Genomic DNA, 24,882 nt, shown 5'->3' with positions numbered 1-24,882 from the left:
CCCTCAGCTCATGAAGCAGGTGTGGTTAGACAGCTTTATTAAATGAGAATCTCTGGATGATTTATAAAATTAATTGCTTCAGTAAACATTGATTGAGTCTCAGTGGCATTCAGGGGATGCAGAGATAAAAGCACACAGTTTTTATTCCACTCAGACTGATCTAGATGGGGTCCTAGAAGATGGAGCTGTTGCCGCGTGACTTTAGGAGGTGCTCCTCGTCTCACGAGAGTGGCGGATCCCAGAGCAGTGGCCTGGACAGGGGTGACATGGTGGCCCAGCTGCTCCCTCCCTCCTGAGCTAATCCGGAACATGACTCAAAGCACTGGAATCAGGAGCTGGATAAAGGAACATTTGTTTAAAACGGGACATGGAAGTCTTCTCCAGAAGCCAAAATACCGTGTAGAGTTCCAGAGAACCCAAATTCTTGTTCTGGCTGCGCGCCCCAGGGCGTTTGCCGTGAGATAAGAGAGGCAGTTGGTTGAGGAAGTTAGTCCTCTGGAGGGAGTTTGCCTGCAGCCTGCCCGGCTTTGCTGTTTGAGGTTTTGAAGGTTTGGAAGCACCGCTTCACTGGCCTTTAGTGGATCTCAAGAATGGATTAGTGATGAGCAGTATCGGCCAAATCAACGATGCAAAAGAAAGTATCAAATTTGCATATAAGCAGTTCCATGACACAAGAGTCCAAGACTAAGTCTGGTTTCTGACAGATTAAAGTGAGAAATAAGTTCGGAAGGGAATTTTGTGTCAAGCACGCAAGAGCCAAGAGGTGCGTGCCAAGGTTTCTTCTGCCATCATAAAAAGACCACGACTGGAAGCATCTTGGGGGAGGAAATGGTTTATTCCATTCCTTGCAGCTCTCCCATGGTTCATCATGGAAGGAAGTCAGGGTAGTACTCAGAGCAGGCAGCTGGGGGGCAGGAGCTGATACAGAGGCCATGGGGGAGAGCTGCTCACTAGCTTGCTCTTCCTGGCTTGCTCAGCCTTTGGCCAGCAGCCCAGGGGTATTCCCACCCACAGTGATGTGGACCCTCCCACATCAATCATCCATCAAAAGACTCGTCCACAGGCCAAGCTGGTGGGGGTGTTTTCTCAAGTGCGGCTCCATCTTCTAAACGGATCCGAGCTTGGGTCAAAGTGCCCTAAAATACCAGCCAGTGCAGTGATCTTTCGAAGAGGTTTGTACCTAAACTCAAAAAAGTTCGCTTTCAAGAACGAGGTGGAAACAAAGCAAACACATCAGACTCCTGGTGACAGCTGGACCTGCAGGGCGCAGGACCTGGAGCTGGGGCTGAGCTTGTGGAGGTGTGAGCTCTTCTGTCCCTCTGCAGAGGACGGGACCAGGCTCAGCGAGACCTTGGGGAGCCTGATGCTGAGGTGCACGTGGCGCCATTTCATTCCCACAAGGCTTCCCGAGTTGTGTCTTATGAGGTGATGATTTCTGTCTCAAAGTGCTAGTTCGGGTACTGGAGGGTTAGGTCATAGAGAGACTGACACAGCGAGAGGCCATTCTTCTACTGGGACAGTCCCTCAGTGTTTCTAGAGCCGTCCTCTCTCTCACCACCGGCACAAGTTTCTCTTCCACGAACAACAGGAGAATTATCTGGATCTCTACAAAACAATGTGCCGGCTGCGGAAGCTCCAGTTGACGGCGTGTTAGGCCCAGAACTGGGTGTACGTGTCTTAACGCTGTTGTGACTTAGACATGGCCAGCTCCCCCTTTGTCTAAGCAGTCCATCCTTGAGGCAGAGATGGCCCACGCCTCTGTATCTTAGATCTTGGCAGTGTGTTCTTGTTCAAGATGATACTATTTTTGCTACTTTTTTTTTTTTTTTTTGGTGGGAGATTAGTGTTGTGCCGTTTTGGCTCATAGGTAGTGATGACTGATTTGTGTCTGAGATGCATTTTTTTTTTTTTAGAACTGAGAAAGAATAGAAATTATTCTAGCTTTTTAGCTTTCTGGTTTCTAAGCAGTATGGGATGTTCTATAGTGAGTGAGGTCATAGGCTTTGGACTCTGTTTTCTAAAAATGAGTTTGTTTCTTAATGTTACCTATATCTCAGTGTCCTTGTTCATTAAATGGAGCCATTGGCTATTCCTAACTCCTAAGGGGATTATGAAGAGCAAATGGCAGAATCCATGAAACACACACAGGGTACACAGTCAGCACACAGTCAGCACACAGCAGCACAAAGTCAGCACACAGGGCACACAGTCAGCACACAGGGCACACAGTTGGCACACAGCAGCACACAGTCAGCACACAGTCAGCACACAGGGCACACAGTCAGCACACAGCAACACACAGTCAGCACACAGCAACACACAGTCAGCACACAGCAGCACACAGCACACAGGGCACACTGTCAGCACACAGTCAGCATACAGCACACAGTCAGCACACAGCACACAGCGGCACACAGTCAGCACACAGCAGCACACAATATCTGTTGACAGAACTAGGGTCATTACCACTTTCCCCATGGCACACAGCCAGCACTCAGTAGCTGTCGACATAACAGTGACCAACATCTCTCTCACCCGTGACAGTGACTCAGAGCCTGGGACAGGCAGTTGTTAGGGTGCTGTCTTTGGAGGAGGGTAGTCCAGACTACAGCCTACAAACTCCCCCAAATTAGAGTGAGGAGGAAATCAGATACATATCAGTGCTCACGAAAGGGTTTATTCTGCTATTATCACCTTTCCAATTAAATAACAGATGAAAAAGCTGAACGCTTACTAAGGAAGAATCTCTCTTCTCTTTCAATGTCTCTCTTCTCCCCTCTTCTATCTCTCCAATCTGTCTACACACACGTAGGTGTGCGTATACGTGTGTGCACAAGCATGCACCTGTGCGTGTGTGTATATGTGAGTCAAAGAAGCATATGAGATTTCTTAACGTTATTGCAATCAGGGAATTGTGAATTAAAACGGTGATATGATAACATTATACATCTATCAGAATGGCACAAGTCCAATAACACAGAGTGAAAATCTGCCCCAACAGCACCAGACACTCACAAGGATGCCAAGCTCCAGGAACCTTGCTCATTGATGGTGGGAACAGAAAATGAGATAGTCATTTTGGAAGACAGATTGCCTGTTAAAAATTACCTTACAAGCTAAAAGTGCTAAAAATAGTTTGGTGCAGTCCATAAATTATACTCTTAAGTACTTAGCACATCAACCTGAAAGCCTATGTCCACATAAAAACTCCAGAATGTCTGCGGAAGTTTCATTCAAAATCAAGAAAACCTGGAGTCCACCTAGATGTCTTCCAGGGGATGGGTGATCTGTGCTACATCATAGGACTGAATATTATTCAGTGCCAGAAAGGAATGAATTACCACACCACAGAAGACATGGATGAATCTTAAATGCATCCATCTATGTAATGTATGATTCTAACTCTATTCTGGAAACAATTACATACATTTATCTAAATAAACAAATATATAAAACACTTAGAATTTGGTGGGAGCCTGAGGGTAGGGCTGAGTATGTAAAACAGAGGATATTTTAAAGTTAATGAAAGTATTCTGTTTGCAAGTGTGATCGTGAACCTATGATGATATGTGTTTATTAAAATAATTATGACTTTATTGTACTATGTGTGAACTTTAATGTACACAAATTAAAAAATCATTTGGGAGTCTGTGGGACTTCAGGGCCAATGCAGAAAACGATAAAGCATTGTGGAAGCACTTGGAAGATTTTCTAGATAGATGTTTATGGAGAGTTATTATACATACCTACATTTCCTTCCTCTTTTATCCGAGGGAACCTAGAAGCAATCAGGGATGAGGCTCCAGTAGCAATTAAATGAACCAGGGCTTCTTAGAGACAGGGCCGATTCTAAGGCTGATCAGGAAATAGACAAGCGAGCCTGCAGATTTGCTAAGGTCAGAAAGGGTGAAAGCACTTTAGAGGAAAGGAAACACAGCATCAAACCAGCAGTGATCTGCATTGTATCTAAGAGACTCAGAAGCCAAGGAAAGAGCTCCAGGTCACCCAGACTAGCTGGGGCAGCGGTTCTCAACCTTCCTGGCTACGACCCTTTAATACAGCTCCTCATGTTATGGCAACCCATGGCCATAAAATTATCTTCATTTCTGCTTCATCACTGTGATTTTGCTATTATTATGAGTCGTAAATATAAACATTTGTGTTTTCACACCCGTGAAAGGATCATTCACTCCCGAAGGGGTCACAACCCACGGGGTGAGAACCACTGTGTTAGGGTATAGATTAGTGTTGTATTAGAGTCTTGGGTATAAACTGAGGAACCATAAGTGCTTTCTGTTTATTGCTATGTGCGTGTGCGTGTGTGTGTGCGTGTGCATGTCACGTGTATGTGTGTGCGGTATTCATGAACTCCATGTGCATGTGGAGGCCTGAACTTGACCATGTGATGTCTTTCCTGATTCCTCTCTCTCTATTTACTGATGTAGATCTTTAATTGAATCTAGAGCTTGCCGATTCTGCTACTGTAGTTAGCCAGCGTGCCCTGGGGATCCCGTCTCCATTTCCAAACGCTGGGATTACAGGAGACTTCTCTGCCTACCCAGCATTTATATGGAGTCTAGTCATCCGGACTCTGGTCCTCATGATTGACTGGTGAGCGTTTTGTCTACTGAGTTATCTCTTCAGACCTCTGTGGTCATTTGGTTGCAAAAAGGCAACATGGAAAGGAGGGGACAAACAACTTTGTGGTGAAGGAAATTGGTAAAATGTAGATAATTGATTTAAGGCCATTTATTTTGTTGTTGTTTTGATTTTTTGAGACAGGGTTTATCTTGGAGTTCTGGCTGTCTTAAAACTAGCTCTATAGACCAGGCTGGCCTCGAACTTGCAGAGATTCGCCTGCCTCTGCTTCCCAAGTGCTGGGATTAAAGGTGTGAGTCCCCACCGCCCTCTGCAGGTAAGACCATTTAATCCTATATTTCTGGAGAGGACGTGGCAGACATGAAGTTCCTCTTAAAACCAACAGCCACAGTCTGATCATAGAGAAACACGGGGTGACACCGGCTGAGGAATGTCCTACAGAGTTCTCTAGTCATACACGTATCAACTCTCAAGTCCCTTAGAAACAAGGGAAGTGAGACTCTCTCAGCTATGAGGAGCCGGAGGAGACAGTTAACTACCTCCAATGGGGCATCCTAGTGGGATTCTCGAACCGGGAAAGGACATGGGTTTCAAACGATGAAATACGACAGAGCCTGAGGTTTTGTCTCCTTATAGGCAATCTGCCAAGGCTCTTTAGTTTAAATAAGTGCAGCATATATGTAGGGAAAGGTGAGTGCTAAGTGGATGGACATTTTCTGTATTACCTTCACAATTTTTCTATAACCCATCACGCAATTAAAATTTATTGCGAACAGAATGGTCCAGTTAGAATAGATTTTGTAAAAAACTTGAATTTATGACCTTCACGCACACAGAATGTTTACAGCGACGACTTTTGCCGAGTTCGTAATGAAGGAACCAGATGGGCGTTGAAGTCAGTTTAAAGAATCTAATGAGATTCATTATCAAGAACATTGAGATGAATGCCCGCGGAAGCAAAACTGACTTCTGCCGCTGTAAGGGGGGCAAATGAATTTAAACTTTACTGGACAAGTCAGAATTGTTTTGCAGTGCAATCAGTTATCTACAATTTACGGTCATAAAATAGCACCTGTGGGACCAGAATGAGGGGCCTGGATGCGTTTTAGACAGTGTATAGTTCTCTACGGGGGCACAGCACCTTCCCTACGATGTGCACACCCGTGAGTCTTCAACATAACCTAAACACGGAGGGGTTCTTAGATGCTTGACCACCCTGCCACACCCAACACGTTCCACCTGTGAAAATCCCATTGGTTGACGTCTTTCCTGAAATACTTGCTTCTCTGTTTCTCTGACATAAGGCAAGATGGCACGGCCCACTTCCCCTAAAGGCACGGACCTGTGTCTTCACATGGTTAAGGAGCTAAGACAGGAAGTGACATACTGTTCCTTCCAGGTGACAAGCTTGTGAAATACTCCTCATTTCTTTCTTCTGCTTTCATGCACTGGGAAGTCTACGTACAGATGTAGCTTCTGTGTGTTTGCTTCTGGGTGACTGAGAAGAGCAGAGTCCTCCATGGCCTGTGTAGGATCTATGATACTGATAAAAGATATATTTTAGTGTGTTGAGTCATAGAGAGGAAATGGCAAGTTTTTGGGCAGATAGCTCGCAGTGCAGTCCTGGCTGCACCATGTGCTAGGGGAAGTTCCCTGGCTTCTCTGTCCTTGAGCTTTCTTGTGTGATGATAACAAAGATAATTCTATTGATGTTCTAAGGTTATTGTAGGATTAAGCAAATAGTTTATACCTTTTCTTGGCGTAGAGTCCCTGCAACTGGAGCATCATTTGTTTTCCAATATTTTGGGCTCTTAACTCAAATTTGTCAGTGGTCCCTCACGCACACTCGGTTTTCCATATGATGTGGTCAACGCAGGGCTGTTCAAAATAGCCCAGCTCTTCTTACTTGGTATGTCAGCGCAGGACAACTGTCTCACACGCTGTCTTGGAACGTTCCCTGGTAGACTGGCTTCTATCACGTTTCTCCATGCTGCTTTGGATGTTGAGTGACCGGTTTGGGTCACACGAGGAGACTGGACACCGCGCTGTAGTTTGAAATATGAACTCAGATAGAGGACAAAGCCCCAAGGAAGACAGATGTTGTTCTCGGAATTATGAGTTATTACTAGTTTTCTATCTCCTGCAAAGAAACTTGCTGTTCTTTCTCTTTCTTTCTTTCTTTCTTTCTTTCTTTCTTTCTTTCTTTCTTTCTTTCTTTCTTTCTTTCTTTCTTTTTGTGAATCAAATAATGGCTTCGTTTTATTACAGCATTTCTGTTAACTGTTGAAATCAGTGGAGCAGCTGCAAAATAAAATGAATGCACAGTTAGATGGGAAAGAAGCACGGAAGGCCCACGCCTACTGAGATCAGAGCTGTGTTTAACGACTAGCGCGAAGACGATGCGCCTCTTGTTCTTCTAGAAGGACATATAGAAACAGCATAGAGCAGTCAGTGCCTTTCCCATGCATTTACGGCAACTGCTTTCCAATTTGGACACATAGTTCATGTCACTTGAAAGACAAATAATAAAAGCCTTCATATTTTCATTGATGAGCAATTAATTTCCCAGCCCAACCATAAAGAGTATGGGAGATAAAGATATATTTACACCTTTCAATCTAGTGAATGTGTTTCTTCTGGAAACCTGGAAATTTGGTTTGTATTGAATAATGGTAAAACAACATTCAGGGTATGTTAAATATTTAGCAGTTTTTGAGTGTTGCAAAGGCATAGGAACTAAGAAACAGGAAGACACCAGTTGGCTTTCTTTCTTCTTTATTTTTGCATCCTGACCAATATTTCCCCTCCCAGTCCCTTTTCCCTGCCACTTCCCCTCTTCCTTCCACCACCTCCCCCTCTGCTTCTCTTGAGAAAAGGGCAGGCCTCCCATGGATGTCCACCAGTGCTGGTTTATCAGATTGCAGTGAGACTAAGCCCCGATTCATCTATTAAGGCTGGATGAGACAGCCCAGTAGGAGGAAGAGGGTCCTAAACCAGGCAAAATAATCAGATACAGCCCCTGCTGGCATTGTTAGGAGGTCCACAAGAACACCAAGCTACAGAACTGTAACATATGCAGATGGCCTCGGTCAGTCCCACGGAGGCTCCCTGGCTGTCAGTTCAGTCTCTGAATCTTTGTGAGCCCTGGTTAGCTGTTTCTGAACTGCTACCTTTCTTAATTGTGGTCTTTGTCAAAATTCAGAAATTTCTAGCAGTGTTAAGAATGTGTGCCTTGGTTATAAACACACACGCTTCATTCTGAGAGCTTTTGCTAAGGCCATGACCTTTAAACAGATAGATACAATGCCCACAAATACAGGTTTTATAAAAAAGCTTCCCTCTCTTGGAGAAGCACTCCTGGGCATGCCTGCTAAGACCTGTTTCTAGTCTCTGCGTCTCCATGTTTATCTCTTCCTCTCCCACCAGAATTTTTTTGAGGTTAAAATACAACAGAGAAAGAAAAACACAGAAGTCCTGAAACACTGACTGACTTCTGTAGTCCGCACAAATCTTTCTGTTATGGGGATGTTTACAAACTTTTAATCGTTATCTCACAAATTAACAGTAGTTACACACAGTCTTGGGTTCCTTTCAGTTGTGTGTCTCTGCATTGCTCGGGCTCAGTTATCCTAAGAAGACACCCCATGTCACAATTTTCAGCATATGGAAAGACAAGTTGGCTAAAGACGACTTCTTCCCCTCCTCTTCATCTCCCCCCTCTTCTTCTTCCTTCTTCTTTTAAAATATTTATTGACATTATTTTGTGTGTACGAGTGTTTGGTTGTACACATGTGTGTGCATAACATGTATGCACGTCTGGTGCCTCCAGAAGTTAGCAGAGGGTGTTGGATTCTGCGTCGGTTTGAATGAAAATGCCCCCCTTAGGCGCATATATTTGAATATCTGTTCCGAAAGGATTAGGAGATCTTGTTGGAGGGAGGAAGTGTATCATTGGGGGGAGGCGCGAGCCTTGAGGTTTCAGAAGCCGGTGCCAGTCTAGCTCTCTCTGCTTCGTGCCTGTGGATCAGCAGCTGCTCCAGTGCTATGCCTGCCTGCCTGCAGCCGTACCTCCTGCAATGAAGGTCATGGACCCTATCTCTACAACCGTAGAGCCAGTCCTCAATGAAATGCCGTCTTTTAAAAGTTGCCCTGGTCACACCGCCTCTTCGCAGCAACAGACCAGTCACTAAGACGGATTCCCTGGAGCTAAACTGTAGGTGGTTGCGGGCTGCCAGATCTAAGTCCTGGAAACACAACTTGAGTCCTGTTTAAGAAGAGAGAAAGTATTCTTAATCACTGAGTTAAAAGCCACAGGCGGACGAAATGAAGGCCACCATGTCACCACAAACATCATTTCAGGTGACTCACCCATCGGTGGCGGCAGCGCTGGGATCCGGATAGGATTTCCCTTTCTGTTTTAGCTAAGCAGAGTTGTAGTAAGTCAGAGCATCTATGATCTGTTCTTCCGTGGTTATTATACTGAGTATTTTATGTATCCTTCCCCGTACCAACCCTCATGCCAACTCCATGAGGAACAACATCACAACTGTCAACTACAGGCCATGGAACCAAGAGGCAAAGGCTAGGGCAGCTTGATGAAGTCTCAGGGGACTAGGGTGGGCCTCAGCCTTTGCTGTCTACACACTGCATAGAACTGACTGCCTGCGAGCCATTCTGGGAACCATGAGCAGGAATATTGTTCATGAGGTTCTGAGGATGACAAATTGAAAACACAAGGCCTTCTGAGATGATATATCTAGTGTTTCCATAATAATTGTTACTGGGCTAGAACTGACCACAGAATAAATAAAGGGAATACAGATATTAGGGATGCTTTTAAGATGGACAAAAATGGAGGGCACTTGTCGAACACTGGCCTTGCCTACCCAAGGCTCTGTGTTTGGTCCTAAGCATCGCGATAGAACAAAACAGAAATGAAGAAAAAGTAAAATAGGGGAAACACAGTTATGAGTGAGAAGATCAAGAATACCTTTTGCTTCTGCTTTCGTACCTAGTGATAACTCTTGTCAGTCTGTACTTTATAAACACACTGGTTAGGAAACTATCAACAGCATAGTCCATTTCTCATACAGAAAATACCAAATATTTTCAAAACTATCTGCGGTAAGGTAAAAATAACTGAGAAATCTATTTATATATTTGAAATTCCTCTTGTAATTATTACTATAAATAAAAACCCACTGTCACTTTCTGGTCACATTTTAGTCTCTTTTAATCTACCATTGGACTATGTGTTTGTTGAATTTGAAGCCTTTATTATTATTATTGAAAAGGAGGTATTGGAAATGTTTTGGTTATCACTTGGGATAAAACAAGACACCCAACAGTTGGTGGATTCAGACAATATTTTATTATCTTTCCCTACCATTTTTTGGGTTGACCTGGCTGTTCCCCGGAGTCATGTGTGTGGTTTCATTTGGCAGCTGGAATAAGGATCATCATCTGAATGCTTATGCAGACTGTATAGCCCGTGATGGCTCCTTTGCTTGGCCAGGCAAACAGATGCTGGGATCACCTGGTACTGTTTGCTGGAGTTGGGTATCCAGGGCACCTTCATGTGACTTGTCTCACACATTGCATCTGGATTTTAGGAGGGGGTATTCAAAGGGGTTCAGGGATATTGTGGGGCTTCTCAGAGTTTAGCTTCCAGAGTCCCAGAAAATCTTTAAAAAAGGCAGCTTATATATACATATATATTATGCAACTGTATTACATAATACCACTTCTGTATAAGCATTATTGTACATACCGTCCTTCCATAGTTCCTATCCCTCTTCAGCATCATTTTATTGAATATGAGTATATATGTGTATATACTTTAAAACAAATTGTGTGTGTGTGTGTGAGTGTGTGCATGCATGTGCCTGCCATTGCAAGTGTGTGGAGGTCCCAGGATGACAGAGAGGGACTGGTGTCCTTCCACCACGTGGCTTTCCAGGGAGCAGACTCTGCACCGGGCTTGGTAGCAAGTGCTCTACCCACCGAGCAACTTCCCTACCCATCCCCCTTCTCAACCTCCATCTACGATCTTAAGAAATCACCAAGTGAGCTCCAGTTGTGAAGCCTGAAGAACCCGTGTCATCTTTAATCTCCCGCAGCTGCTGTTGAAGAAGGCGCCATACTTAGAGACCCTTTGCAATATAACGAGAGACAGAGAGAGCTGAGAGGGGCGGGCTTACCAATCTGTAGCTCAGCATTTACGGTGTCTGCACTTACCATCTTACCTTAGTGCCATCAATGACAACACGTAGTCACCTTCTTCGGTGACACTTCAAGATCCAAGCGAGAATTCGGCTGATATCTCCTGATATCTTTTGAGGATTACCTCCTGCCTTTTGCTAACACTAGAGACACAGAAACAAGGTAGAAACCCAAAAATAGCATCATAATGACTAATTTTGGTTATTTTGCAAGGCAAACAGCCAGGTATTTATGTAAGCTGACTCACAAGATGTCTTTGCAAGAATTCTAGAGAAGTCACTGTACTCTGCCAGATTCAGAAGAATTTCAGCCTCCCTTGAAAGGAGTTTTTGGAATGCTGGAATCTCAGCTGGCTCCTTTTCCCACGGCTCAGAGGTCTGAGTCAAGCGTGCCCAGGTGAGATATTAATAGTCTCCCTGTGGGTTAGGTAGTTTGCTTCCACAAAGAAGTATCAGCATCTCTACATATTGCAGAGAATCTTAAGGTCAAGTTAAGAATAAACAGTTCCATTTATAATAGCTTATTTATTCTATGAGAATATCATAGATGTTTATAAGGTATTTTTATCATTTTCTACCCTTTCTCTGACTCCTCCTGGCTTTCCCTGTATGGTCCCTCCAAACTTCATGTACTTTTTTTTTTTTTTTTTTTTTTTTCCGATTTGTAATTAGCCTTCTTGTAGTTATGAGGACTATGCTGGGCACACACCCTGCCATTACCTCTTATAATTAGTGGAGTTATGGCCAGATGATGTGAAAATATGCAAATAGAAGAGTATAGTTTTCTTTCCCAGAAACTGCACGAGGGATCTGTTTTGTGACAAACGCCTGCTAAAGCTTGAATTTAGACTGGAGGTGACTGTGTGACTGAGATTTGATTGCTGGCGGGTTGCTTTGTGCATCTGGTCATCCTATGCACACGTTGTAGCTAAAGACAGAGTTTCAGAAACCTCTTTTCATACAGTGTGATTTGAAAATAAAACAGCATTCCTTGACCTATTTTGTGGATAAACACACAAAACGCTATGTTAGCTCTGTACAAGCTGCGTCTTCTGTTTTATAGCACTGCTCACATAGATGCCTAAACTCTCTCTCTGTTAACATCTCTTGGCTTTGAATTCTGCAACATTAAGCATATGCAAATGATGTGGATTTTATGCTAAATATTAAATCTAGGAGCTGCTAGGAGCTTCCTTGCAGTTACTGCTAGAAAAAAAATTATTTTGAATCCATCATATTTTTAAAGAAGTAAGATCAATACTAGCCAGTTCTTTAGGTATGTGCAGGTAGGTATTCCAGACACCCTGGGCCGACTCTGCTGACATTGCCACGGGGGTGGCTTTCAGCTCTGAAGATTTTGAAGCTGGTTTTCAAACTCTCTTAGCTCCCCCTCCAGCTTATAGTTCCCGTAATTGAAAAGCATTATAAGAACCGTACGGTGACACATTAATGGTACAAACGTACCCGTGAACTGTTTTCACGGTTGAAATGACTGGTGAGTCACTATCTATGCCTGTTTGATTCTGAGACTGAACTCAGCCACAAACATGATATTTATAAAGCATTTCAATCATTTAGATGCTGCAAATGTAAGAAGCACTAAAGAATCCATTATTCTTCCTACACCTTGGCTCAGACAGTGTAGAAGTAAACATGCTTAGCAAACATCTGGAAAATAGGAAACGACAAGGGGATAATCATTGTCCGAGTGTATTTAGCTGATTTCTTTCTTTCTCTATTTTCTGCTTTTATACTTTCATTTTTCAAAGACTTTTTTCAGCGAGATCGCTTTAGCCCAGGCATGTGTCAGATAACTAAATGAGAGCCTGTGGTTGCTAACGCGTATGCCTCAGTGAATTGTTAATTCTTAAATTATGGTCATGAATACATTAAAGTTTCCAGGCAGCCGATTCCTAGCCTCGTTATGTCACAATGACATTTCTTACCTACGTCTCTCGCTTCGGGACGTGTACGATTATTGCAGCAGCCTTGTGAACTTGCTAGAAGGAGCATTGACTCCCAGCCTGTTCCTCGCAGTTGGGGAAGGTGTCCTATCTCTAGCGTTTTGTCTGTGAGGCTGTGTAGTCTTCTTCTCCCATTGGAAGTGGCTGCAGCCCTGTTATTAGTCGCAGTATTAGAAATGTTGAGAGCCAGTGGGCTAGTGGAAGTACTTCAGGCTGTCTTTGAAGAAAGTATTAGGATCTTTTACTTCCTGGAAACCATATACTGAGGAGGTCTCCCTGCTACGCATTCTTTCATTGTGTGCCATGCTGGCCTAAGGTCACAGCCACAGAGCTGAGCGGTCATGTCACAGACCGAAACCTTTAAAACACGCGAGCCCCAAACAAATGAAAACACCCTTCCTCTTTTTTTAAGTTGGTACCAGATATTTTGGTATAGTAAGGGAAAGATGATTAACACATTTTAAATAGTAGCCATTCTAGTGGACTTGAGGTATCATTTTATTGTGCTTTAATTTGTTACTTTTCCAAATAATTAGCAATGATCATTTTCATATATTTGTTGGTCATTTATAAGTCTCCTTTTGAGAAATGTCTACGTGAGTATTTTGACTATTTATATATAAAATTGAATTTTCTTTCGCCTCTAGCTATTGAACTGTGAGAGTTAGATCATGCATTTTTGATAGAACCCCTCATCAAATGTACGGTTCGCAAATACCTTTTCTCAATGTTCAGAACGTTGTCATGAGCTACACTACTTAGGGACTGACTTGACTGGTATGATGAGGATGGGATAAAGGAAAAGCCACACACGCAGAGGATCTGGGACTGTGGGTCACACACGCTAATGGAGATCTACCGGCAGTAGCCAGCAGCGAGTTTATTTTCTGCATTTAGATGGAAGAGCAGGGTCACACACGCTAACGGAGATCTACCGGCAGTAGCCAGCAGCGAGTTTATTTTCTGCATTTAGATGGAAGAGCAGGCTTATTGTGTACAACTGAACTGGGTGGCAGTTCCAGCTAACCTCCGCAGGAGGCCTCCTTAGGGGAGCGATCTTCGAGGGTAACTATCGGGGAGCAGGGAGCTGCTCTAAGATCTTCTGCACACGCTCAACATTCATCCTTCCCTCATGGGCCAGGGGAAGGTCTCGCCATTCCCACGGGTCTGAAGCCCCGGGGTCCTTGACATGGCCATGCTCGTGTCAGCAACACGGTTTCTCAGGACTTCCTCCTCTCCCCAAAGGTTGTTTCTTTTTTGACTTTGATCGTTTTCCCATCTGTGCACATAATTTTTAGTTTGATACAAACCGACTCGTCTGTTCGTAGCTCGGCTGCCTCTGCCCATGATGGGGGCATATTCAACATTCATTGCCTAGATCAACGTCAGGCTCCTTTCCTTCTGCATTTTCTCCCAGTCTCTCGGGAGGTTCAGGTCCTGCACTGGAGGTCTTGGTCTGTTTGGAGCTAAGGATCTAGTTCCATTCTTCTGTATCAAGTTTTCCCGACATGTTATTGAAGGGACCATTCTTTCCGCATTCCGGCACGGTGTTGAAGAACAGCTGGATGTAGTATGTGGGTTATGTCTGTGTTTTCTGTTCTGTTCTGGGGATTTTTATATCATATGCTGGGCCATAGCATCTCAACTATTGTTTCACTGGGCTGAGTTCAGAGGTGAGGAAGTGGGAAGCTTCCAATTTTTTTCTTTTTCAAAATTGTCTTATTATTCAATTCTCTTACGTTTTCATGTAAATTGTAGGATTTCCCTCTGTTTTCTTTTTTTTAAAGAGATTTATTTATTATGTATACAGTGTTCTTCTCAAAAAAGAGATTTATTTATTATGTTTACAGTGTTCTTCTCCCTGAATGTATGCAGGCCAGAAGAGGGCTCCAGATCTCACTATAGATGGTTGTGAGCCACCATCTGGTGGCTGGGAATTGAACTCAGGACCTCTTAACCTTGGAGCCATCTCTCCAGCCCTGCCTCTGTTTTAATAAAAAAAAAAAAGAGAGACATTAAAATTTCAATGAAGATTGCATTTCATCTGTGTGCCAACATGAAAGGACTTTTAAAATATTACCTTTTCCAATCCATGAACCTGGATGCATTTGTATCTTTTTAATATACTTAATCAACATTTGATAGTTTTTAGTTCACAGATCTCCCATCTCTTTGGCTGAATTTATTGCTAAGCGTTTGGTTTTGTTTTTGGAGCATTTATAGACATTTGGGACAAACACAAACTTCTCAGTGCCAATAAAAGATGACGTAGAGGTAAATCTACTTAATTTTTAAATCTTAGTTAAGTTTTATTAAAGGATCGAGGAAGGGAAAGGGAAAAGCTAAAGCAAAGGCAAAGCCAGAGAGAATTGGGGTCTCCCCTCCAGCAGGGCCGCAGCACGAAGCCCCATCTGCTGCTTAAGCTGTTAGGTGCTGCGCCATGCATGGATCGCTCACCCTGTTCCTTGGATTAGTCCAGTAGGATCCTGATGCTGGCAACAGAGAAGTCGTCCCTGGTAAAGAGACACAGCCGCCACCACAGAAGTGACCACAGTTATATCTCACGCACATTTCAAATTTCATGCAGTTACGTTTTCTGAGTTCTTCCAGAAGGACGCTGCTTCTTGGGTCTTTGTGAGTAAAGATGATCCTATCGATCTAGGGAATCACCTTTGACTCCTCCCGCTATGGCCAGCGCACCACCATCTATGCCAGTAACACTTCCAGATTGTCCCTTTACCAAGTGCCCAATCACACTCTCTTAGTCCAAGCCATAAATAGTGTTTGTGATAAGATGAGCATCTCTTAGACTATGTTGAAGGGTATATTTCGGTGATAGCTGAAATATTTACATATATTACTTGTCTTCACATATTTGTATCATATTTATTATTCATATATAATTAGTTTATATATATATATTTATATATATAAAATATTCCTGAAGCAGGCTCACTAGGAGACAGCCCAGGGTGGCTTTGCCTTCACAGTCCTCCTGCCTCAGCCACCTTCATGCTGGGATTGTGGGGACATGCCACCACATGGCCTTTAAATTTTTCTTAGCATACAAAATGAAGGCTTCCTTAGGATGTTTTCGTCCATGCATATCATTCTACCTGGCTCATATTCACCCCACCATATTCTTTTGTTTTGTCCATTTTCTCTGTTGATTTTTGATGGCGTGTGTTTGCTGATGTGAACGTTTAACTTAAAAAATAGATGTCCCTTACATCTCTGCAGGAGCTGATCGCTTCCTAAGTTATGAGATATCCCTGTCTCCATGAAAACTCAAAGAATTTCAGGATAAAATCGGTTTTAAACGTGCCGTGTTTACATAATATCTAAAAATATATATCTAAAAACACTTATGTGCACAGCCTCTGAGTGCTACAACAGAATACCCCAAGAGTAGGACCACTCTTAGTCCTCGCTCGCACAGCCTGACCAGGGACCCAAGAGCCCTGGGCGATTATGCTACATCTGTTTGAAGGCTGACTGGATAAACAGACCGAGCAAGGGGGTTCTGTATGCATCTGAATGACGTTTATATGGCGCTGGAAAGTGAGGCTTGGCTGGCCAGCTGCTCAGTGTGGCTGCGACTTTTAGTTACTGAGTGGTCAGCCCTCTTATTCCAAAAGCCCTTTGTCTCCCTCCCTCCTTTGTTGGAGGAAATAGTAACTTCCACCTCTTGGAGCACCCCTGCCCCTGTGGCTTTCATACTGATTGAGAACCAATCTATTGGCTTCCGGGCTGAGCTACTTACAAGAGTCTAGAGTCTCTCTGGAACCTGTTAGTGGCTGACTTATTCTGCACTCATCACCCGAGTGTCTGAGGACAGAACAGGGAACTCGCCCTGGGTGGTTTTGGGGGAGTCAGGTAGTGGGGTGTAATCTCATGGTCTATGGCATGACCTTTGGGGACTTCTGATAGTCTGTCCTTGAGAATGGGACCTTTTGCTCCTTCCTACCCCTGTAAAGTCTCAGTCTAAATGTCCCCTTAGAAAATGACTGTGACCTTCCTTTCACTAAAATACTGCACAGGAACTGCCTTCCACGCTTCCTGTTGTTTACCTAGGTTGTCATTGTCTTAACTTCACAGGATGTGGTCCATGGCTCTGGTTGGAGAGCAAATCCCTGTTCCCTCGCTTTCCAAGAGGCCTTTGGTCCCCCCCCCCCCCGCCCCAGTTATGGCTTTGTTTTCTCAATAGCATCTTCTTTCGGTCCCAGTCTGGAAAATATTTCCCCAACATTGCAACCATTACCTGATTATCCTTCTCCCCACCAAACTTCTAGGAAGACCTATTTTATTTCTTCTGGACCACCAAGGTTTCTGGCTTTTATTCTAGTCTCATCCGCTCCCTCCTATCTCAGTCATTTCTTCCTTTAATTATAAAATAATTTTTCTATCATTGTTATATTTGAGTTTCAATGGAGGAAGTAAAAAGTAGAATAAAAACTATAAAAAGCCTTCTCATTATGAAATTAGGAATACACAAGGTACACATGAGTTTTCATCTGGTATAAAATTTGTCGAGTATGTGGTTGCCCCCAAACATAAAATTGTAAGGGTGGTTCTGATTACCCATTGCACGATCACCACACGATTGTTCTCTTGCTTAAGGACCGGAAATTTAGAAAGACTCTGATTTTAGCCCTCATAAAAGACACATCCAAGCAGTTAGTTGGAGCGGTTTCAGCTGGCCTCTCCTGATTGGGAAAGCTGGTTCTGCTGCTCCAGCACGGGGTTCCAGTGGTGCTGGGCCACCACAGCAGTTTCTCCACGCTGCAGTTCCAACGACGGAGGAACCGATGTCAGTGTTTGTGGTGAAACTGCAACTTGAAAGTAATTAAAAGTGCTTCTGGGAGCTTCCTACAGCTCCAAAGCGCATCCTCCCGCTGCCCTCCCACAACCGTGCTGACTCCCAGAAGAGTCATCTCAACGTTTTCAGCTGTTATTCTGGTGTTTCTCCCTTTCGTGGAAACCATGACCCTTTAATTATTAAATTCACTTCCTGTTAGTAAGCTGGGAGTTTCATTCAGATTCCCCCATCATAATTAAATTAGGTCCCACTTCTTTTTAAGGGTCTTGCCCATAGTCCAGCCTGGTCTTGCACATTTGACCTCCTGGCCTCTATTTCCTAAGTGCTGGTGTTAGATGTATGTACTGCCACACCCACCCGGCTTTTCCTCCCTGCGCGATGATTTGAATGGAAGTTTCTAGAAAGAACCGCACCTTACACTGAGCCTCTGCAAGGCTGATGGACCGATTAGCGCTTCAGTGATGGATGACATTGGCATGTTGCAAGTTGAGAAGCGAATGATTTGGTCTAGCCCTGGTCCATTAGTAGCATTTGCTACCGTTTTCTGTACAGATCTACCGTTCTCATGACTACCAGGTAAGTCCTTTGACCCCTAACATCCACCAACCAAAAGGCAATGAATGCTGTCAGAGGGTACAAGAGGCTTATCGCTAGATTTCCATGCTCTTCTGCCATCTGCCTGCCTACTGTTTCGGGAATGTGTTCGCAGAGCGTCTTCAATCAGGGTCGTCTTTGCTCTGTTCCTATCAAACGTTCATCGACCTGTTACCATGTTAGAACATGGAATCTGTTGAAACCTGCCTCTATCTCATGATTCTAGAATAAACTACCACTTACCCCCGTTGAGGTGAGACTTGTGTTTCTGGTACTGATAGCCACAACTGTGCAAATGTGTTAAACTGTCGAGCGGCCCTACTTTACAGTCACATGTACACACATGCATTAATGTGCATGTACAGTCATGTGTATTAATATACATCAGCAGAAGCACCTCAGTCACATGTACACACATGTATTAATATACATCAGCACATACATCACAGTCACATGTACACACATTGCACTGGGAAATCTTGCTGCCTTGTGATGTACGCTATTCTGTAGCATCATCCTTTCTCCGTCTACCAAACAAAAACGCCAGCCGATTTTCCCATGCTAAATGCCGGGAATATAACTTTCAAGCAGAAAACAATAATAAATCATGTAGAAAATAAGACTTGAACTTTCCTCACGCTCCTTCGCCTGGAGGAGCTGCGGGTGATGAATGTCGTGACATTTCCCCGGGAGAAAGCAGAAGCCGCGGACGTGTCGGGAGGAGGCTCGCAGAGACGTTTTCATTTATTTGGAGTTTGGGAGGCTTTTCTATTTACCGACACGAAACAATCAGACATCCTACCATGGGAGGAGATGGACGTGTGTGACTGCATACGGTTTTTGTGCTGACGGAGGGAGGAATCACCCGAACGCAGTCAAGATGGGAGCCCTGAGCGGGAAGAGAGTAAGGGGATCCCAGCAGTCAGAGGATGGCAATGGGGCAAAGTTCCAGGGAAGACAGGCTCGCTCTAGCAGGCAGAAGCCTGAACCAAAGCAGCGATCTTTCCCACTGCTGGGGAGCGTGTGACCCCATCCTGGGGACCGGTAACCCCCACAGTTTCCGGGGCCTCAGCAGACCCTGGGATTCCTCCGAAGGCCCAGACCCCCTCTGCCTCTCCTTTCAGGGCCGTCCCTCGAGCGCAGATCCGTTTCTCGGAAAATGCCTTGGCAGTTTACCTGCGGCTTCATTAGGCCGCCCAGCTGCGAGAGTCACAGGTGGCGCCGCTTGCTGCACATTCCTGCGAGCCAAGCAGGCTCCTCGTTTCCAAAGCCTCCTTCCTGAAAGAGGTGTGAGCCGGTTCACTGGGTCTGAAGTCACTCTCCGAGCTCCCTAAGCACATCTTGCTGAGGGACATATTTCTAGAGGAAACCAAAACCCAAACCTGCCTTTAGGGGAAGGAAGGAACGAGGCTGGCGTCTGGATTCTTCTATTCAGCACATATTAATTGGATATTTAGTGTGTGCCAGTTAATAACTACTGGGCGTGGTAGGTGGACATAACTTACATGTAATATGTAGTAGTAGTTTGGGGACAAATCGTTTACAAAGGTCACTGTGAGTTCCAGATGGCGTCTGTGAAGAAAAGGTGACATCAGGGGATGGCGAAGAGGAGTGGAGGTGTTTGATAAATAAACACACGCACTTCACATATATATATAAAATAGTGCACCTCAAATTTCAGTGTGCTTCTGAATCCCTTGGGGACTTGCTCAAACAAACAGCTTAGCTTAGTTTCTGATTCTCCGGGGTTCTGATGTGAGACCTGGGCAACGTCCTCAAGTGGTGTGGTAGTGTTTACTTCCCAAAACTATGTTTGCGCATGCGCGATCTACGCACATGCGTAAGTATGGCTGTGCCCCAGATAGAGGCCGGAGGGGGATGTAGGTGTCCTGTTCCATCACTCTTAGCCTTATTTCCTTTAGACACAAGAGTCTTCCACGGAGCCTCTCGTTCGTTGGCTTTTGGCTAGTTCCAGGCATCCAGCAAGTATCGTTGATTCTCCTACCTGTGTGCCCCCCCTTTCTCCCTCTGCCCCAAGCACTGGAGTTACAAGTGTGCTTGGCCATGCCAGGCTTTTGTGGATGCTGGCGATGTAAACTCTAGTCCTCCTGCTTGCACAACAGCTGAACCATTTCCCCAGCCCCCAGAGGTCCCATTTGGAGATTTACTGGCGTCGGCTAAAAGGGGACCCAACGAGGAGGTGGTAGTTGTGGGCAGAAGTCTAAACGAGGAGGCACAGCCTAGGACATGAAGATGATCAACGGTGGAGGGGAGAATGGGGAAGTGGGGGAGGCTTCCCCGACTTTTTTTTTGTGGAAAGCAGAGGCTTTGAATCTGCAGTGTGATGAGAGCAACAAGGAGCAGAACTACTCTCCACTGGACGTGAAGGCTCAAACCTGAGCTCGTCCCTGGAGACCAGCTTAATCTGGTGGCACTTAATGTTTTTAAGAGCCTCCTGGGATTCCGACGGTTCCTGGGGCTGGGAGTGACGGTCATGGGCCCGTCACAGCAGCCACGGAAAGCTGATTTTATTTTAAGCATCTTGGGACTTGTCAGCGGTAGAAGTCACGACCGGGATTAGTCTCTGGCTGTAGAATGGATCTTGTTAGGTGTTAAGAAGGAGTGTGGGTATCAATTAGAAAATGTCAGGTCAGCCCAGGTTGAAGTAACTTTTGGCTTTGTTTGGGTGGCAGGAAATGGAACGTAAAAACCAAGATGGAATTATAAGGGGCAGGGCAGTGTGCCTGCTGATGGCTTAGCTGCAAAGACACAGAGAGGCCGGCAGTCGCAAAGAAGACCCTAGGCCCCCAGAAGCTGGGCAAAAGGCAGTTGCCTGAGAACACTGGGGTGTGAACAGGTTTGTGGGGGGAAGAAGAGGAGTCTGGGTATGTTAGCTTCAAGATGCCTTTTAGGAACAGCGAGGAACCAGGTGTTTTTTTTTTTTTTTTTTTTTGCAGGGGGTGTACGGAACGGAGTGGAGCCAGTGATAGGTGGAATCTTTGCTCCTTTGTTGGGTCTGTGTCGTAGCTGGGGCAGACACGATTGTTTTTCACATGGGGTTTACATGTGAAGCACAAAGTCTGCTCTAGCGTGTGACTCTTTAATGGATGAACAGGGACAGGGAAGGAGCTTTCTGGACATTTAGGGCTGCTAGCTTCAGCTGGTGGCTCCTGGCAGGTGCTCAGTTGTGAATGAATGCTGAAATTACTTGTGTATATCAATCCCATTTTTTGTTTTGATGGAAATGAAGACTTGACCACAATGGAAGAGAGGGTGACAGATATCCTGTGATTAAAGACCACGTCTCTACTGGATTCTCATAACGTTGTCTGTCTGTCTGTCTGTCTGTCTGTCTGTATTCATTTGTGGGCAAATGAACCTTGCCTGAATTCAAAAGAGTGGAGGGTTTTGACATGAGTGATGGGTACCCGGTATTCTCCAAGGGTAGAAGGATCTTGGCCTCTTCTGGGTTTCTAAGAAGTTCTGTCCCTGGACCCCTGCCTGCTTTCCTTCTTGAGCACTGCGGTCTGTGTGATTTCGGCAGGATCAGACTGAGCATGAGACCTGATTGCACACAAAGCTCACCTCCTCTGCGTGTCAAGATCTACCCATCCGCAGGATTGATGGTGGCGGCTGCGAAAAGTTCACAGGGCCCGAAAGTCTCTTATGACAGCTCATTGCTTTGTGGGATAATACTCCAGATGGGGTTAGAGCTGATTTACATGAGGTGTCAGAGATGATGAACATCTGCCTGGAAGCTCCTTTTCTGAGGAGCCAAATGTCAGCTCTATTTCTAGACAGAAGAATCACCTTTATAATTAGGAAGTCAGAACGTGGCTGAGAACTGTTGACATGTTTACTCAGATGCCCGGATGAGTGGGTGAGCAGGCGGGATCTCGACCTAGTCCAGGCTGCTGCATCTCGGGGTGCTCTCTGCCCCATTTCTAGTTGTCAACCCCACTCGTGGACCGGAGTCCACCCCAGCCTTGTATAAGGGGGGCATGATGTTAATTAGATCGTCCTAGCAACTGTCACCCTTTCTCTTCGTAAGGAGGGATGCTCTTACCTGTGAAAATGCCTTTCCGATTTACCAAGGTGTACAGAGTTAGACTGGAGGACATGAAGAACATGGGGGCCTAGGTAGCAGAGGGGGATGGCTACCCACACCCCAGACAAAGTAGGGCAAAGGGTCTTCTTCTGTTATTATGGGTCCAGAGGGATGGTACCCATCGTGGTGAAGAAGGCACAGAGGTGGGAGGAGGAAGCTGTCTGGCCGGTTTCATCTGCACACAAGAAGGACAGACAGAACAGGAAGTGGGGTGAGGTTATAGACCCTCAAAACATGCCCCCAGTGACATACTTACTTCTTAAGGGTCTCTAACCTCCCCACCTAGATAACAGGGGTTCACATGTAGGAGCCTGTGGGCTGCAGGGGGCAGCTCTCATTCAAACTATTGGCAGGAAAGGAAATTTATTGTCCCTAAAACCATAGTCAGAGAACAGGGGTAGAAAAGGAAGCAGAAGCTTGCGTAGCTGCAGAGTTGGGAGAAGGGGTCTGTGATGTAACGCAGTGTCCGACTGTCCAAAAGGAAATTCAAGATGAGCGATGTTTCCATGGTGAGTTTGAAATGCGTTCCCTTGCTGCTGTGCACCCTCTTGATCCGCCTCCCTTAGAACGATGGACCACGTAAGGTCTCCAGCCCCAGCATTTGCGGGGTAGGGGCAGAAGGGCCAGATCTCTGATACAGCCTTGTCTCTGGGGCAATTTCAAGGTCATCCTGGGCTACATGAGACCCTGTCTTAGAAAACAAACAAATAAACGCCAACCAGCAGATGGACCAAGTCTCTTATGCTTAGGGGTGTAATTATGTGTATGGGTGGGGGCCCCAAGGAAAGGTGAGTTTCACATTAGTCTAAGGGTAAACAGACAGGCTTGTGGAAAGAGGGGTGGAGCTGATTTTGAGGATCCAAGTTTTACCCGCCTCCCAATTATACATTTAAGGGACCCTTAAAAACTCTTGGGAGGGCTTTGGTGGGAGACTCTATAAATACCGTACACCAAGACCATCAAGGACAGCATAAACTGTTGCATAGGAAGTAATCACTAGTATGAGTATAATTATTAAGATAGCTGTGTGTTTTTCCTGAGTCTGTGCTGCTGCTTCTGATTTGCTCGATATAAGGAGACAGAGCTGAGGAGAAGCCTGTGGCTTGCATGTGCCAGTGCTTAGTATTCTCTGGCATGAATATGAAGCTGTTTCCAGTAAGAAGATTGCATTACCAAATCCTCCTTGTTGTTTGAGGCCAGATTGAGGCACCTACAGTGGCAAGAAAACGATTCTAGTCTCAGGGCTGCCCTACCCAGGAGTAGCACGGTGGTGAAGTCGGTGGTGAAGTCGGTGGTGATGTATTTCCTTCTAGAGAAGTTGCTCTCTGTGAGGCTCGCTGTCTTCTAGCCAAGTACCTGGATGTAGGAAGGATGAAAATAATGGGCAGGGAAGGTCAGGGGCACAGTTGCTTACAAGATTTGAATGGCATAAGATTTATGACCTGGGGACTGAGTTTGGCGAAAGCGTGGCTATAAATTAGCAAACATGTCCTTCATATCCTGTTTACTTTGGAATAAAAATACATATAAGTTTTATTGTCTTGACCCCATGTTCAGCCTTTTTTCTAGAGTAATGCGCACTTCCTTTCCTTCCCATGGAACACTTCTTTTCTTTATAGGACCCTCCCCCTTCTCTGCTTCCACCTGCTCTTTTTCCCATCTCATAGCTCAGTCCCTCCTTCTGGTCCCTCTCTTGTGTGAGCGAGACCTCTGTGGGTCTCTTCTGTACCCTGTCTAGAACTTGAACCCAGACAGATCTCCAGTCACCGAGGAAGGGAGGTCAGACCTGACTAATGTTTTGGGAAATCGTTTTTCAGGGTACAAGCCTGGGTGGAGCGTTTGTTGGAGTCAGGTCCCTTCTGACTGAAGCTGCCTCTTCCCTCGAAAATGTCACACGTCATGGGAAAGAATCAACTCCCTCTTGACTGCAGAATACACAGATGTTAAACCTAGAGGATCGGATAGCTAGGTCTGCTGCCCCGGGAAAACGAGTCTGCCGCGAGAAAGTGATGTGGCTAAGGGAACCACGCTTGCTTCCCACAGCAGTCTGAGCTCTGGCTCTTCAATAAGGAGTTTGAGCATTGTCTTTGTGTTTCAGTTTTGCTTAAGCCGTCATTTAACAACCGCAGCAGCAAAATGTGACAAATGGGTAACAAAAACCCTGGTGAATGTCTAGGCTCTATAGGATAACGTCTGGCTACAGGGTAAAAGGTTTTCGTTGATGTGATCCTGAAGGTCATGGGACTATGATGGTTGGCTGTGGGATGTTACCAAGGAACGTGGAGTCAATCGAAGCCCTGTAGATTGCGTGATTGATTGTCCTCCGGTACAACTGTAATGGTCCATCAAGACAGTTAGGAAGCCTGAAGACTGTGGGTCTCTTTTGGTTGGTTAGGACAGCTGACCAAGCTTAATTGGTCTGTGTATTGAGCGCTCATGATTGATTTACGAGGGCTGATATGACTATGTTTTTGTCTGTTAGCGGAGTGACAAGTCGTTCCTGAAACCTGAGCCAAGACAGCCTAGGGTAACTGTTTATTAACAGCATGGTCCCATGGTAAGTGTGCCTCTCTAATT

The 24,882-nt window shown here is 45.1% G+C and overlaps 1 protein-coding gene across 1 annotated transcript in view; it reads left to right on the top strand.

The window, feature by feature from the left end:
- Plcl1 (phospholipase C like 1 (inactive)) overlaps positions 1–24,882 on the top strand; it is a 266,470-nt gene that overhangs the window by 92,787 nt on the left and 148,801 nt on the right. The window lies entirely within an intron of this gene.

Source organism: Chionomys nivalis, chromosome 26, assembly GCF_950005125.1.
Source record: "Chionomys nivalis chromosome 26, mChiNiv1.1, whole genome shotgun sequence".
NCBI lineage: Eukaryota > Metazoa > Chordata > Mammalia > Rodentia > Cricetidae > Chionomys > Chionomys nivalis.
Note: the sequence above shows the minus strand (reverse complement) of the source record. Positions and strands in the feature narration are given on the sequence as shown.